Raw genomic sequence first — 16,263 nt, 5'->3', positions numbered from 1 at the left:
TGACATTGTGTATGTCATCTGAAACAATCCTGCATGAACATGTCTTCCATTTAAGCTCCAGCAGGTACATCCAATATCAGAAGCCTTAGCATTGTAAGTGGCATTCTGAAACAATCCTGCATGCACATGTTCTTGAACTCCAGCAGGTACATAGGATATCTTATGTTAAGACATCACACATGACATCTTGTGAACACTCTTTGTTTTACCAAAATTGCTGCCAACACTTAGAATCAACAAGTTTTACTAGCAACCTTTTCCTATTCTTTGAGCTATCTTTTGAGCGTGGATCCCGTCGAGTACGACGGACGTGAGGGGTGCTAATACATTCCCCTTGCGTAACCGACTCCCGTACCTTGTAATCTCTGGTCGTAAGACCGTTCCTTTCCCTTTTTTAGGTTAGTCTTGCGCTCCCTTTCCGTCATAGGATGAATAGCGTCGGTGGCGGCTCTATAAACTGTATTTTTTCCGCCGGTTGTTTTTCGCGTTGCGACAGCTGGCGACTCTGCTGGGGACTAAGTTGACCTCTTGCTGGTCCATCTTCCCTAAGCGAGTCAATCCTAGCGCTCTTTAGCGTAGTTTTTAAAGTAGTTTGGGGTTGTTTTTACTACTTATTTATTGCATTTGTGATTATTATACTGTGACTGTATATATTTGCATATATGTTTGCATGCATCATATTATCACTGTGCTGGATTCTAGACAGGTGTGGTTCCTTTGATTTGGGGTAGGTGTTCTGAGTGGGGCTAAAACCCAAAGCCCGTGTATACACCTAGGATTAGCGTGGTCTCATGTCGCCTCTCATGTTAGGTCAACATGTTTTTCGCGACGTGACATACCATAGCCGGACGAGGTTCTTTTGAGAGAGCCCCTCCTTGTGGAGTTTTCACTATGGCTGGGTTATCTCTTTTGAGCTGTTGACTTCGGTGACCGTTCTTTCCCGGATCTTTGGTTTAGATAATCTTATGAGAGCTGCACGGCACACCCGAAAGGGCAAACCCGTTGAGTATCTTGTCCGATTGTCGAGACCATTATCCGCCTTAGGATGACCTTATTAGAATTCACCTGTGAGAGGAGGGGTTTGATTCTTACAGATACAGGTTCTGTTGGTGACTCTTTGATGGTGACTTTGGTTCGGATTGTGATCTGAGTTCTACTTATAAGTCGGATTTATGGATATTTATTTCTGGCACGTCGGAGTTCTGTCCGTGGTATTTATGAGCGGGTTCCGTTTATTTCGGATCCCCTGAGTTGGATTTGAGGTTACTTGTTCAGATGATCTTGTTATTATTTGGTTAGTGATTTACCTGTGATGATGGTGATGTATCCTCCGGTTCCGTTTATTTTGGAACCCCTGAGTTGGATTTATGGTTACTTAGTCCCTTGGATGGTTGTGATCAGTTCAGAGACCGGATTTCAGTACAGTTGGTGTTCAGATGACTTGGAAGATGGCACTATGCATTGCATTCATGCATCTGCATCATTCCCATTTTGCATTCATCTGCATCTAACTCATGTTTATCCATATGCAGGGTACATTCTTGATTGAGATTCTGGTTGAGAGATGTCTTTGCTAAATCATAACTCTCTGTTCTGTATGGTAAAACCAGATGATTGATGTCGGAATGTTGTTGTCGGATTATTATCCGTCTCAATGAAACCAGGATCGAAAGACAGAGTGTTCCTCATATGGATAGACATTGCATTCATGCATGAATCATAATAACTTGTCTTCTATTTTGCAGGTGTCAGTTTCTAACGTGTTTGAATGTTTCAGGAATCATTGCTCGCGCACGCAGAATCATTCCTTTGCACGTAGCTCGTCCGCACAGATACCCTACCAGACGCAACAAACTCAAACTGATGGATCCACCCAACGCTGACATTCTCGAGCTGAAAGAGAAGATGAGTAAGTTGATCAGTGCCATGCAAGGGTTCGCCATGGAGAAGAAAGCAATCGTCGAGAAGGTGGAGAGGCTTGAGTAGGCTTCGATTGTCAATAATGGCAATAGTCAGGGTGGTAACTCCATCCATGGTCCCGGTGGTTCTAGGGGTGGTGGTGATCCCAGAAGGAAGGCAACTACTGCTGGTGTAGCCCTCAACAATGGTGGTGGTTTTGGTGTTGCTGCAGGCGGTGGGCCAGGTCCTGTGGGCAATACTCTGAAGGATAATCAGTTTCCTCCTTTCTTTGGGGCTTTGGAGGATAAAGAAGAAGATCAGTTCTCTGTGCTGAACGAGCAGTTTGGTCAGTATGGTGTTCAACCACCGAGCAAGGAGATTCAGGTACTAGCATAGAAGATCAGGGCTCTGGAAAGCCATGCTACTCCTGAGGCTATCAATATGACAAACATGGGGCTGGTTGAGGGGATTGTGATCCCACAGAAGTTTAAAGTGCCCACGTTTGATAAGTACAATGGGAGTTCTTGCCCGGAAACTCATCTTCAGGCCTTTGTCCGAAAGATATCTGCCTACACCATGGATCAGAAGCTCTGGATGTGCTTCTTCCAGGATAGCTTATCTGGAGGGTCTCTTGAGTGGTATACCAAGTTGAGATCATCAGATATCAAGAGCTGGCAGGATTTGGGAGATGCTTTCTTTAAACAGTACCAATTCAATGCTGACATGGCACCTAGCTGTACCCAGTTGCAGGGTATGTCTCAGAAGCCGAATGAAGGGTTTAAAGAGTATGCACAAAGGTGGAGAGAGTTGGCTTCCAGAGTTCAACCTCCGTTGGTGGATCGGGAGATGTCTGATTTGTTCATGGGTACCCTTCAGGGGACTTTTGCTGAAAGGATGGTGGGTTGTCCCGTCACTGGTTTTGCAGACATAGTAGTGGCTGGTGAGAGAATTGAAAGCTGGCTGAAAATGGGGAAGATATAGGGAAATGCTTCGTCGTCTGGATTGAAGAAGCCATTTGGGAACGGTCAGCGTAAGAAGGAGGGTGACACGAGTGCTGTGTATGCCCAGAGAGGACATGGTAGGGATTGTTATTACCAGCATACTGCTGCAGTAACGATTCCTGCTGGTAATCAATCTGTACAACAGCAACGGCTGCCATTTCAGTAGAGAACACAGAGAGCTGGGTACCAAGTCAGGGGAAGAATGACTGATCGTCAGTTTGATAGGCCACCCGTGACGTATGCCTTTCTGTTGAATAAGTTGAAGGATCTTGGGTTGGTACAGCTGAGGACGTTAGCTCCGGTAAGACCAGATCAGAGGCCTGCAAGCTATGATGAGAATGCCAAGTGCGAATTCCATTCTGGTGCTCCCGGGCATAACATTGAGGGTTGTAAGGCCTTTAAGCATGTCATCCAAGACTTGGTGGATTCCAAAGCCATCAATTTTGCACCATCGCCGAATGTTAATGCTAATCCCATGCCGACGCATGGTCAGATGGGGGTGAATGCAATTTCTGAGGATGCAGGCCATATCTGTGCGGTGGGTGAAGAGATTGACAGTGACTGCGAGCTCGACTCATGGATAAAACCGTGCGTACCAGGGATGGAGATCCAGAACTGGAAGGTCGAAAAGATCATCACTGTCACTCTGCGTGAAGAGTAATATTTCTGTTTTTCAATTCTGTTTGCATGAAAGCCATACGTCTTGCCCGAAACGTAATGGTTCATTGTAAGGGCCACCTCATGTGTTTCATTTTGCAACATTTGCATCATTAATAAATGGATGTTTTTCGCATTAAAAGCGGTGTTCCCTGTTTTTCATTTATTTTTGCAGTTTTAATAAAAACAAAATAAAAATGGCAATGTTTATTTTCATTTTTCTTCCTTTTAATTTGTCGCGTCCCGACTCTAAAGCAATGCATGAATCAACATTCATGCAGATGCGATCATTCTCCGGATCTCATTGATAACAATCCTGTTACACCTTTATATGACTTCGACAATCCGATCTATCATGCCGAAGAAGAAGGCGAAGAAGATTGTGAACTGCCGGAAGAATTAGCCAGGTTGTTGAAACAAGAGGAGAAGGTGAGTCAACCGCACGAGGAGCAAGTTGAGATTGTGAATCTGGGTACCGAGGAGGTCAGAAAGGAAGTGAAAGTTGGGGCCACTTTGGAGGTGAATGTCAAGAGCAGAATGGTAGCACTGTTGAAAGAGTATGTTGATATCTTCGCCTGGTCTTATCAAGATATGCCAGGGTTGGATACCGATATCGTTGTACACAAGTTGCCATTAAGAGAAGATTGTCCTCCAGTGAAGCAGAAGTTGCGCAGAACTCGACCCGAGATGGCCATGAAAATTAAAGAGGAAGTACAAAAGCAGTTGGATGCTGGTTTCCTAGCTGTTACTAATTATCCGCCTTGGGTCGCGAATATTGTGCCGGTGCCAAAAAAGGACGGAAAGGTGAGGATGTCTGTGGACTACCGGGATTTGAACAGAGCTAGCCCGAAAGATGATTTCCCATTACCTCACATCGATGTGTTGGTAGATAATACAACTCAATTCTCGGTGTTTTCCTTCATGGATGGCTTTTCTGGCTATAATCAGATTAAAATGTAGCCAGATGATATGGAGAAAACAACGTTCATCACACCATGGGGCACTTTTTGCTATAAGGTGATGTCATTCGGTCTCAAGAACGCCGGTGCCACGTATCAAAGAGCTATGGTGACTTTGTTTCATGATATGATTCATCATGAGATTGAATGCTATGTTGATGACATGATAGCAAAGTCCCAAATAGAAGAGGGGCATTTGGTAGATTTGGCCAAGTTGTTTGACCGGTTGAGACAATTCAAATTGAGGTTGAATCCGAATAAGTTCACTTTTGGAGTGCGGTCCGGTAAGTTGTTGGGGTTTATTGTAAGCGAAAAAGGAATCGAGGTTGATCCTGCCAAAGTAAAAGCGATACAAGAAATGCCTGAACCGAGAACAGAAAAGGAGGTTCGTGGTTTCTTAGGTAGATTGAACTACATTTCACGGTTCATATCTCATCTAACAGCCACGTGTGAACCCATATTCAATTTGTTGAGAAAAGATCAAACGGTCAGGTGGAATGATGATTGCCAAGCGGCATTTGAAAAAATAAAAGAATATTTGCAGGAGCCTCCGATTCTGATGCCTCCTGTGGAGGGACGACCGTTAATTCTGTACTTGACAGTCCTCGAGGGGTCTATGGGGTGTGTACTGGGGCAGCATGACGAGTCTGGTCGAAAAGAGCATGCAATTTACTACCTTAGCAAAAAGTTTACCGACTGTGAAACAAGATATTCACTGCTCGAGAAAACTTGATGTGCTTTGGCATGGGCTGCTCGCCGACTGAGACAGTATATGCTGGTTCATACCATTTTGTTGATTTCCAAGATGGATCCGATCAAGTATATATTTGAGAAGCCAGCATTGACCGGACGGGTTGCGAGATGGCAAATGATTTTGACTGAATACGATATCCAGTACACTTCTCAGAAAGCAATCAAGGGGAGTGTATTGTCTGATTACCTCGCCCAGCAACCCATTGAGGATTATCAACCGATGAAATTTGAGTTCCCTGATGAGGACATCATGTTTCTCAAATCGAAAGATTGTGAAGAACCGATCCCGGAGGAGGGGCCTGACCCTGAGTCCGAATGGATTCTGATGTTTGATGGGGCTGTTAATGTGAATGGTAGTGGAGTTGGTGCTGTTTTGGTTACGCCGAAGGGATCCCACATTCCTTTTGCTGCCCGGCTAACGTTTGAATGCACCAACAATGTGGCTGAATACGAAGCTTGTATCTTGGGTGTCGAAGAGGCGATTGATTTGTGAATCAAGAACCTTGTCATTTATGGAGATTCAGCTTTGGTTGTGAACCAGGTTAATGGGAAATGGCTGATGCATCAATCCCACTTAGTTCCATACCGGGATTATACGAGGAGGTTGTTGACATTCTTCACCAAGGTGGAACTACACCATGTGCCGAGAGAGGAAAATCCTTTAGCAGATGCTTTGGCTGCTTTGGCCGCTTTGATTAAAGTGCAGTGGTGGAATCGATTCCCTAGTGTTGAGGTGGGACGATTGGATAGACCGACTTATGTGTTTGCTATCGAAATAGTGCCTAAAGATGAAAAGCCGTGGTATTATGACATCAAGCGGTATCTGGAAACCCAAGAGTACCCTGAGGGAGCGTCTAAAAAAGACCGAAAGACTCTGAGGAGGTTGGCCATGGCGTTCTATCTGAACAAAGATGGGGTTTTGTACAAGAGGAATTTTGATTGGGTTTTGCTCAGGTGTGTTGATAACGAAGAAGCAAGCCAATTGATGAAAGAGGTGCACGAGGGGTCGTTTGGTACCCATGCCAGTGGGAATGCGATGGTGAAAAAGTTGCTAAGGGCTGGGTATTACTGGATGACAATGGAGGCCCAGTGTTTCAACTTCGTGCGGAAATGTCATAAATGCCAGATTTATGCTGACAAGGTGCACGTACCTCCAAACCCGTTGAGTTTGATGTCATCTCCATGGCCGTTTGCTATGTGGGGAATTGATATGATCGGAAAGATCGAGCCTACGGCTTCGAATGGGCACTGGTTCATATTAGTGGCTATTGATTACTTCACCAAGTGGGTGGAAGCGGCGTCTTATGCAAACGTGATGAAACAGGTCATGGCCAGGTTCCTGAAAAGAGACATCATTTGCAGATATGGGGTTCCCGAAAGAATCATTACTGATAATGGTTCTAATCTCAACAACAAGATAATGGCAGAACTGTGCCGGGAGTTCAAGATCGAGCATCACAATTCTTCTCCTTATCGTCCGAAGATGAATGGGGCGGTCGAGACGGCTAATAAGAATATTAAGAAGATTGTGCAGAAAATGGTCGTGACTTATAAGGATTGGCACGAGATGTTGCCGTTTGCATTGCATGGGTATCGAACCTCAGTGCGTACGTCTACTGGGGTAACACCTTTCTCACTTGTGTATGGGATGGAAGATGTGCTACCGGTTGAGGTCCAGATTCCGTCATTGAGAGTCCTGATGGATGTGAAATTGGAAGAGGCTGAATGGGTAAGGACTCGGTATGAAGAGTTGAGCCTAATTGAGGAAAAAAGGCTGGCGGCTATTTGTCATGGGCAGTTGTACCAGCAGCGAATGAAGCGTGCTTTTAACCGAAAGGTGCGACCTCGTGTGTACCATGTGGGAGACATGGTGTTGAAAAGGATCCTTCCTCCTCAAAACGATCGTCGGGGCAAGTGGACACCCAATTATGAGGGTCCATTCGTGGTCAAGAAGGTTTTCTCTGGCGGAGCCTTGTTGTTGACGACCATGGATGGTGAGGATTTTCCATCCCCTGTGAATGCGGACGCAGTTAAAAAATACTTCATATAAGAGACCCGCTGGACGAAAAGAATAAAATAGTCCAGGCAAAAATGGGCATCTCGGCGAACCAAAAAATGAAAAAAGGTTCGGACAAAAATTAGGGATAAAAAGGAAAAAACTGTACACCCGGCAAGTCGAAAACCCCACAAGGGCGACTTGGACAAAAAAGGGTATCCCGGTGGACTGAAAACCCGAAAGGGCGGTCCAGGCAAAAGAGGGAATGAAACGAACAACTGCGTCTAGCATGATCGTTGGTACTTTGGATATGACACATGGATAATCCCCGGCAGAGATCGGTCGGAAGCGTCTTGTTCAGAAGGCAGAAAGCGTGGAGAGTCTTGAGGACATATGGGTTGTAACCGGGTTGGAACTTGATGAGATCACGGGTTCTCATTGCCATTAGGATAGATTCTCCTTTTGTGCGCAATTACCTCTTTTCAGGAATTGCTTCCTGTGTACTGCTCCGTTACGAGCCACCTTTTTCAATCAATAAAATGCATATTCAGTCAAATAATTTTGTTTTTGTTTTCACTACCGCTTTGATTGCAAGAACATCCGTTTATTTTGATAAAGAATCTTTGCATTTTGAGACATAGGGGTCCCTTCCGATGCGTGTTTATAGGATTGAAAACTTGAAATCTTATTCGGAAGGTTGAGTGACCTGGGTGTTGAGATTTGGCACGCCTGGGGCACGTTTTTATCTAACGATCTCTTTTGCAGGTGCTGTTGGTTATTTTCACTCACTTGCAGGTTGTGACGCGAAGCGTTTTTTGACAAAAGATTCCTTTGAAGTCCAATCAGGGACAAGGAGTTGAAGAATGGTGTAGAGACGGCGAAAGAATGGCGACAATCCTAGAGGGTTAATCAAGAAGACTCTTCAAAGTCTGAAAAAGTGGGAAGTTGACATTGTGGTTAGATGGTGGATACCAGGGTTCGGCGAGTCGACGGGTGTTCTGTGTCAAATATTCCGTATCTCCCCAGCGGGTTCGAGGTCGGTGTTTCCTTGGCAGCCAGGCCTGAAGTTTGCTGTTTCCCCTAGCAGGATTGAGATTGTTATTTCCCCAGCAGGTTTGAAGGTTGTTGTTTCCCCGGCAGGGGTGTGCGTTGGTGGTTTTTCCCCAGTGAAGTCCCCAAGCGGATCGAGTTCAGTGGAGGTCATCCTCGGTGAGGATTATCCTTTCCCCAGCAGCAGTGTTATCCCAAGCAGGGTTGGAGATTGGGGTGATATCGAGTTCCTCAGTAGAGTTGCTCGTGCCGTCCCCTGAGGGGGGTACTTTTTATGCATTCATCATTTAGAGAAGCATAGCATATTGCATAACTAATTGCGTAGCATTTCCATGGTTATGGAGCATTACGCTGTAAAACTCATGCATTAGCATTGCAAGCATAAACTAGTCTCGAGCTGTGGTTACCGTTTGAGAATTGGTTTAGCTGGTTGGTGAAGATGTTACTCTGAGGAGTTTAGCATCGTGACGTTGGATCAACAATATTCCCCAGTAGCGCGATATTGGAGGAAGAGATTCCGTCGGGCGGAGATGGAAGTGAAGATCGGAGAACGTTACGCGATCAGCGCGAAAGTTGGGGTTCAGATGGAGAAAAGGAAGTGATGGGCATTTTCTGGAGAACGGGGTTCAAATGGAGATTGGAGTTGAAGATTGTATCCGAGATGAGGTCCTCAGGATTGTCTTCTGATCATGTGTCACCTTAGACTTTGGTTGAGGCCAAGAGAAGTCGTTATGGGTGTCTTTCGAGGAAGAAATGCACATGTTACCTTCCTATTGTGAAGGTATACCCTCTGATATGTCTCCATCAGAGTGGTGGTTGGTGTTATTTCCAACGTTGCCAACGGAATTAGCACGGGAGAATAGAGAACGGGGTTCGAATGGAGAAAAGGAGACACGGGGTGTTTTCTGGAGAATGGGGTTCACAATGACGATCGAGAGTTATCGTCAGGCGATTGGGGTTCAAATGGAGAACAGGGTTCATTGTTTGGCAACAAGGGTGACATGAAGTTGTCGGGGTTCAAATGCGGTGATCAGGGATCATCCGCGCGAAAGAAAAATATTTGTTTTGGGGTTCAAGAAAAGCAAAAAAAAATCAGAGAAGTTTTGGGGTTTAAGAAAAGCAAAAAAAATAAAATAATAATTCCCAGCGGAGCGCAAATTGTTCGTCTATTCTTGGTATTCAACCACTCTTCACCCTGATCATCTGAAAGCCGAGGCTGTTCATATCGACAGGTTCATAGTGGATTGAATAGGGGCAACTGTAACACCTCAAAATTTGCCCTCCTCTTCTTGAGACTAGTTTGACATATTGCATTTCATTTTTTTAGAACATTACGTATTGCATTTTGCATCTCATGTGAAATAAGGAGGTCATCCTCCAAAGTCTTTTCAAAAGATGGAAAGTTACATGATTCAAGCCTGAGGGTCTATATGAATTGATGATCAACCATCTGAGGGTTTGCTTTTCATCAGGGTTTCTTGATTCTTCAAAGGTCTTGAGCATCATCTTGTTTGCAAGGATATATTATCATCATCATGGTTTTATCATCATCAAGGGTTTCATAGTTCATTCTTAAGTTCCTTTGGATTAGGGTTGTGACCTCTGGTCCACCTTAATCAATGCCTTTCTTCCAACTAGGGTTTCTCAAAGAGATGAGGTATTGTCTTGGGATGAGGATTACATGATTGTTATGGAGAGCTTACATGAGCTAGGGTTTCATTTTTGAGCAATTTCCCTAAGTGGTAGAGGCTAAAGTGGATCAGGGCATTTCATGGTCATCTGAGGACCAAAAAGTCAACTGTGCAGTCAACTGAGGGCTTTGAGGTGGGGAAGTGAGTTGATACCCCTCAGTCATGTTCAAAAGAAGTCCATTTGTCATTCTAAACATCTATCTTGAAGATTTTAAAGTCATGCCAAAAGTTTCCAAAAATGGAAAATGACTTGTAATTTCAAGTTTCCAAAAATGGCAAGTTTCTGGTCCACATTGAACTTGACTTATCAACATCAAATAAGCTTCAAATGGATTTTTGGTGAACATGAAAGTTGTAGATCTTTGTCTCCCCTTTTCAAAAAGTCCTATTTCATGTTCATATGATGATTGGTTGAGAAGTTATGGCCAAATGATCACAAGGTGTGCATGGAAGTTCAAAATGGCATAACTTTTGATTCAAAACTCCAAATTGGTCCATTCTTTTTGCAAAATACTCCTCATGACCAATACTTCTCAAAACAAGCCTTTCCATGCATGGAAAAAGTGTGTATGATCATCATTCCTCAAGTGATCATTTTGGAGGGAAATTCCATAATTCAAAATTGGCTTATGATACAAGCAAAATACCATTCAAATCTTGATTATTGGTTGATTTTAAGTGAATACAAGCCTTGCATGAGTACTGTTCACGTGTAGCATGGCCATGCTAGCTCACTTTTGCATTTTTGCAAATTGATCCAATATTCCCTAATCATGTTTAACCAATGCCTAATTTGGATTTCAGTGAGATTAGTGAACCATATAAAAGCCAAACCCTAATCCATAACTGCCAGAACAGAATTTCAGATCTAGAATTTTCCATTTCCCTCCAATTTTTCTCTCACTTTGAATTTCATTTTTTCACACAAACACCAAATTTCTTTGCATATTCTTGATTACCATGCATCATTGAGTAAGAATCAACCTTTGGTTTGAAGAATTCAGTCCAGTTTCGAGCAGAACAAGTGCACTCTCATGGAAATGGATTTTTGAAATTCAGCTAAATCCAGTTGGTTTCAGTGGATTCTTCTTGCACAAAGCTTCAATAGAGGTTCAGTGGAGTAGATCTGGAGCATAGGAGAGCTTGAGGACGCGTGTACAACAACCTGCATTTCCAGGTGATGAAAAATTGATTCTCTCCTTTTGCAGTTTTATAAATATAATTGTATAGATCTCACTTAGCTGAGCATGCTGATATGATTAGATTTTGATTTGGCTTAGAAATGATCATGTATGATGAACTTAAAGTTTTGATGTTGAAAATGTTTTTGTTCGATCCGTAAAACCTAGTATGAATTAGGTTGAAATGATTTGATATTTGGAATGTATGTTGAAAGCTGGTTCGATTGATATAAGATTCATTCATTTCTGGAAAAATTTTGGAAGCTCCGCCATGTGTGTGGCCGGAGAAGACGACCGGAGCTTAGCTCCGGCGTCTCTGCAACTTTTTAGAGTTTTTGCCATGTGGCTGCTGACTGTTGCCTTGCGTGTTCAATCCATTGGCCATGCTTCCTTTGACTTGCTTATGTGTTGCGTTGAATGATGATGTAGCATGCCAACACATTAAGTGAAACGCATCGTTTCACTTATGCTTGCTGGCTTCCATGTAAGCGCTTGTGTGTCCATTCCATTGGTTCTCATTTGTTTGACCATGCTTGCGTGTGTTTGACCTGCTGAGTGGCACGCTGATTGTATTTAGTGATGATGTGCGTTTTGGAGATTTGAATGTGGACCGTAGATCTCTTCTGCGCACTTCATCCAATGGACCTGATTAATTCAGGATTTAATTCAAATATTTGTTTTCCCTCCATTTCTTTTTAATATTTCATATTATTTCATTCATCTTTGAAAAATCATTAAAAATAGTAAAATAGTCCAAATTGACTCCAATTTTTTTTCATAATTTTGTTTTAATGTCTAGTTTTTTATAGGATTATTTTCATGATTTGTTTGTTTCTGGAATTTTATTTTGGAATTTTTGATTGAACCTTTTGCTAAAATGATATGTTGTGTTCAATGCCTTATGGAATCTTCATCTTTGATCCAATTGATCTGATTTTTTGTATTCTTGATCTTCACTCATGATATGATTTTTGAGAATTGGTTTGGATTTTTTCTCATATGCTATCACTGTTTTTGACACATGAAGATGTAATGTGACAATTTGTGTCACATTTTTGGCATTCAATTTGTGCATTTTTGTTCACCTATTATTTGAACCCTTCTGGATTTGATATTTTGCACATTGTTTGTTCATAATGTGAGAAACTTGCATAAAAAATTTCAAGGCCATTGCATGCTTTTCTGTTTTGATTTGGATTTTCTAATTTGGATGTCCATTTTGTGCTCATTTGTTGGTATTTGCATAGCATGAGCAATTTGAGGTACTTGCCTTATGAATTGATGTTGGTCCTTTTGAGGACATTTTATTGAATGTTTGAATGTGCAATATGTGAAAGATTGGTTTCTGTTTTGATCATTTAGTTTGGTTTTGAACTTGGTCTTTGTACTAGTGTTTTGTACATGAACTAACCTTGATTTGTGTTTCAGGTTTGGACATTTAGCATTAATGGTTGAGTTGCTCACCTTTTGAGATGCAAATTGGATTGTGTTCTGACTTCTTTGTGTTTTGTAGGGATTTAAGTTGATGTGTTGAGCTCATTGCTTCATTTGAATGCTTGAACATTGCTCATTGAGTTGTGTACAGTTGGATGGTTTCACTGTTTGTTTTCTGATTGGTTGTCTGAGATACTAACTGTTTAGCTTTTGTAAAGGTACATTAGTTGCTTGCTTTTAGCTCTTGCTTGAGCTTTGGATTATGGTTGATACTCCACTTAGGTAGCTATTCTCTTACTTCATGTAGTCTGGAAGTCTTGTCACCTTTTTGGCAGGCATTTTGCTGACAAGTCCTCCTTAAGAGGCTCTGTTTGTGTTTGTTTACATTTGTGCCAAAGACCTCCAAGATGAGGCATGTGTTACTTGATAAGTCCTCCTAAGTGAAGAGGCAATTGACGGATAAAAGGGATTAGTAGCCAATCCCCCGTTATTCATGTGAGTCGTTCTGTATGCTCGCACTACGTGCTGATGCTTTTGAACATGTACCCAAGATCTTTGTCCAGAATATGTCAAGTGGAATAGGGTCCCTCTTTCTGGATCCCCACGCTTTCTTTGTTTTGAGCTCACCCTGGCCGGGGTTAAGAGCATGAGGTCTCATCCTCATTTACACTTTGATCAGCTTCACCCTAACTCTCAATGTTAGTGGTTAAGAGCTACAAACTACCCATTACAGTTTGGCTTGTTTGTCGAGGTTGATATGACCCCTCTTGACTAAAGCCTACCCATTGTTTGGGCCTCTTGTATGGATATAGTGTGTGATGCTTGTTCACTTGTGATGGTGTGTTTATCTGCTTTCCTCTTCTCATCTCCATTTCTGTAGGAGTTGTATGATTGATTTATGAGGAAGTAGGATTCTGATTAGAGACCTCAACTTAGGGATTGTTGATTGCATGACAACTATTAGGCTCGAGTCTTAGTCTCCCTATTAGTTTGTTGTTTCCCTGGTCTCTGGTTAGGAGAGTGTTGTACCCCTGTTAAGGGGAACTACGTCGCCCTGATTCTCATACCAGATGAGATACGTAGGCAGGAGGTTGTGAGCAATCTCTCCAGGAACCCTTTTGTTTTTGTGTGTGTGTGTTCACCTTTTTCTTTGGTTCTTTGTTTGTTCACCCTTCTATTTGTTTGGTGTGAGTATTTGATTGTCCAGCGTGGGCGTGTGTGGTATGTTTATACCTTGGGGATTTCTACTGTTATTATTCGGGGTTCATTTGTGATGATGGTTATCATCTTGGGGTTCATTTGTGACGGTTGTCACTCACTTGGGGTTCATTTATGACGTTTGTGATGATGGTTATCATCTTTGGGGTTCATTTGTGACGGTTGTCACTCACTTGGGGTTCGTTTGCAACGTTTGGGGTGATTATTCACTTGGGGTTCATCTTTGGGGTTCATCTTTGGATATTTGGTTACTTTGTTGGGATAAGCTGATAACCTTCTTCTTTGGTGTTCGCTGGTTAGCGTTTGTTATTGTTTGGAGTCGGATGTAAGTCCATGTATTGGCATTCTGTTTCCTTTTTGTTGTTTGGAGTCGGATGTAAGTCCATGTATTGGCATTCTGTTTCCTTTTTGTTGTTTGGAGTCGGATGTAAGTCCATGTATTGGCATTCTGTTTCCTTTTTGTTGTCAGGAGTCGGGTGTAAGTCCATGTTTTGGCATTCTGTTTCCTTTTGAGTGTTTCTTTTGATGTCTCAGCGTCTCTCTCTTTGGTGTCTTGTTTCGGCGTGCGTTAGCCGAGCTACGAGTGCTCTGATTCTCCTCTGGATAGAGAAGATACGTAGGCATAGGACGCGATGTCTTAGCGAGCATGTCTCCTTTTCCCCGAACTACGTTGACTCTGATGTTTGTTTTTGACAAACTACGTAGGCCCAGGATGCGACATCCTGCCGAGTCCACTTCCTCCATTTTCTTTCCAGTTTGTGCAGTTTCTTTGAGCAGTTTTACTAGCAACCTTTTCCTATTCTTTGAGCTATCTTTTGAGCGTGGATCCCGTCGAGTACGGCGGACGTGAGGGGTGCTAATACCTTCCCCTTGCGTAACCGACTCCCGTACTTTGTAATCTCTGGTCGTAAGACCGTTCTTTTCCCTTTCTTCGGTTAGTCCTGCGCTCCCTTTCCGTCATAGGATGAATAGCGTCGGTGGCGGCTCTGTAAACTGTATTTTTTCTGCCGGTTATTTTTCGCGTTGCGACAATTGGGTGCACGGTCTTCAAAGGACACTATTCCACTTTTTACCACCTTCTGAACTTCATATTTGAGGGGGTAGAAATTCTCAATATCGTGTCCGGGGGCTCCTTGATGAAAAGCACAATGGAGTTCTAGTTTATACCACCAGGGAAGTGGTTCGGGAATTTGCGGAGGATTTCTCGGTTGTAGCAGGTTCTTGAGAACCAACGAAGGGTATAACTCTGCATACGTCATTGGAATAGGGTCGAAAGAGACCTTCTTCCTCTCAAAATTTGGTTGTTGATTATTGTTGGTATTATTGTTGTTGTAGGTGTTTGTACGTTGCTGTGGTTGTTGTTGTTGACGTTGTTGTTGAACTGGTGCTAGCTGATTTGCTGAAAATACAGGAATAACTGAAGATACTTGATGGTGATGGTGACTTCTTTTTACATGAGGCCTCATTTGCCTCCCAACGGACACTGCATTAGTCTCTACTTCCTTCTTATTACCAAAGCTATTACCATACCTCTTGCTGGATGACGCTTCCTCCTTAGATAACTGTCCCTCTCAAACACCTTCTTCTAGACTCATCCCCATGTTTACCATTTCAGTAAAATCACTAGGGGCACTGGCAATCATCCGCTCATAATAAAATGAGCTCATGGTCTTTAAGAAAATCTTGGTCATCTCCTTTTCCTCTAAAGGAGGGGTAATCTGAGCAGCGAGTTCTCTCCACCTCTGCGCATACTCCTTGAATGTCTCTTTGTCTTTCTGAGACAACGACCTTAATTGATCTCTATCGGGAGCCATGTCAACATTATATTTATACTGATTCATAAATGCTTCGCCCAAATCGTTGAACGTGCGGATGCTCGCACTATCCAACCTCATGTACCACCTCAGAGCGGCATCGGTCAGACTATCTTTAAAATAATGGATCAATAGCTGATCATTATCCGCTTGAGTAGACATATTTCTGGCGTACATCACTAAATGACTGAGTGGACATGTATTCCCCTTGTATTTTTCAAAGTCAGGCACTTTGAATTTCACTGGAATCTTCACATTTGGGACAAAACATAGTTCTGCAGCACTCTTCCTGAATAAGTCCTTATCCCTCAAAGTTTTCAACTCCTTGCGTAGCTCAAGAAATTGATCTTTCATCTCATCCATCTTCTCACACACATCCGGGCCCTCAGACGACTCAGAGTGATAGATGGTGTCTTCTACACGAGGCAGGATATGCACAACAGGCGGCGACACAGACATGATTGGGCTAGATGTCAGCATAGAAGCAAATATAGGCGTAAAACCTTCAGGTACAAAGTTTGGCGGCATTCCCCACGGGAATCCGGTAGGCATGTTGGGTGCAAAGTGAGCAGCAGTTGCAGGAATGGTAGATGTAGCCACCTCTGAAATA

Source organism: Lathyrus oleraceus, chromosome 6 (genome assembly GCF_024323335.1).
Source record: "Lathyrus oleraceus cultivar Zhongwan6 chromosome 6, CAAS_Psat_ZW6_1.0, whole genome shotgun sequence".
Classification (NCBI taxonomy): Eukaryota; Viridiplantae; Streptophyta; class Magnoliopsida; order Fabales; family Fabaceae; genus Lathyrus; species Lathyrus oleraceus.
The sequence above is the reverse complement of the archived record's forward strand: the minus strand, read 5'-3'. Positions refer to the sequence as shown.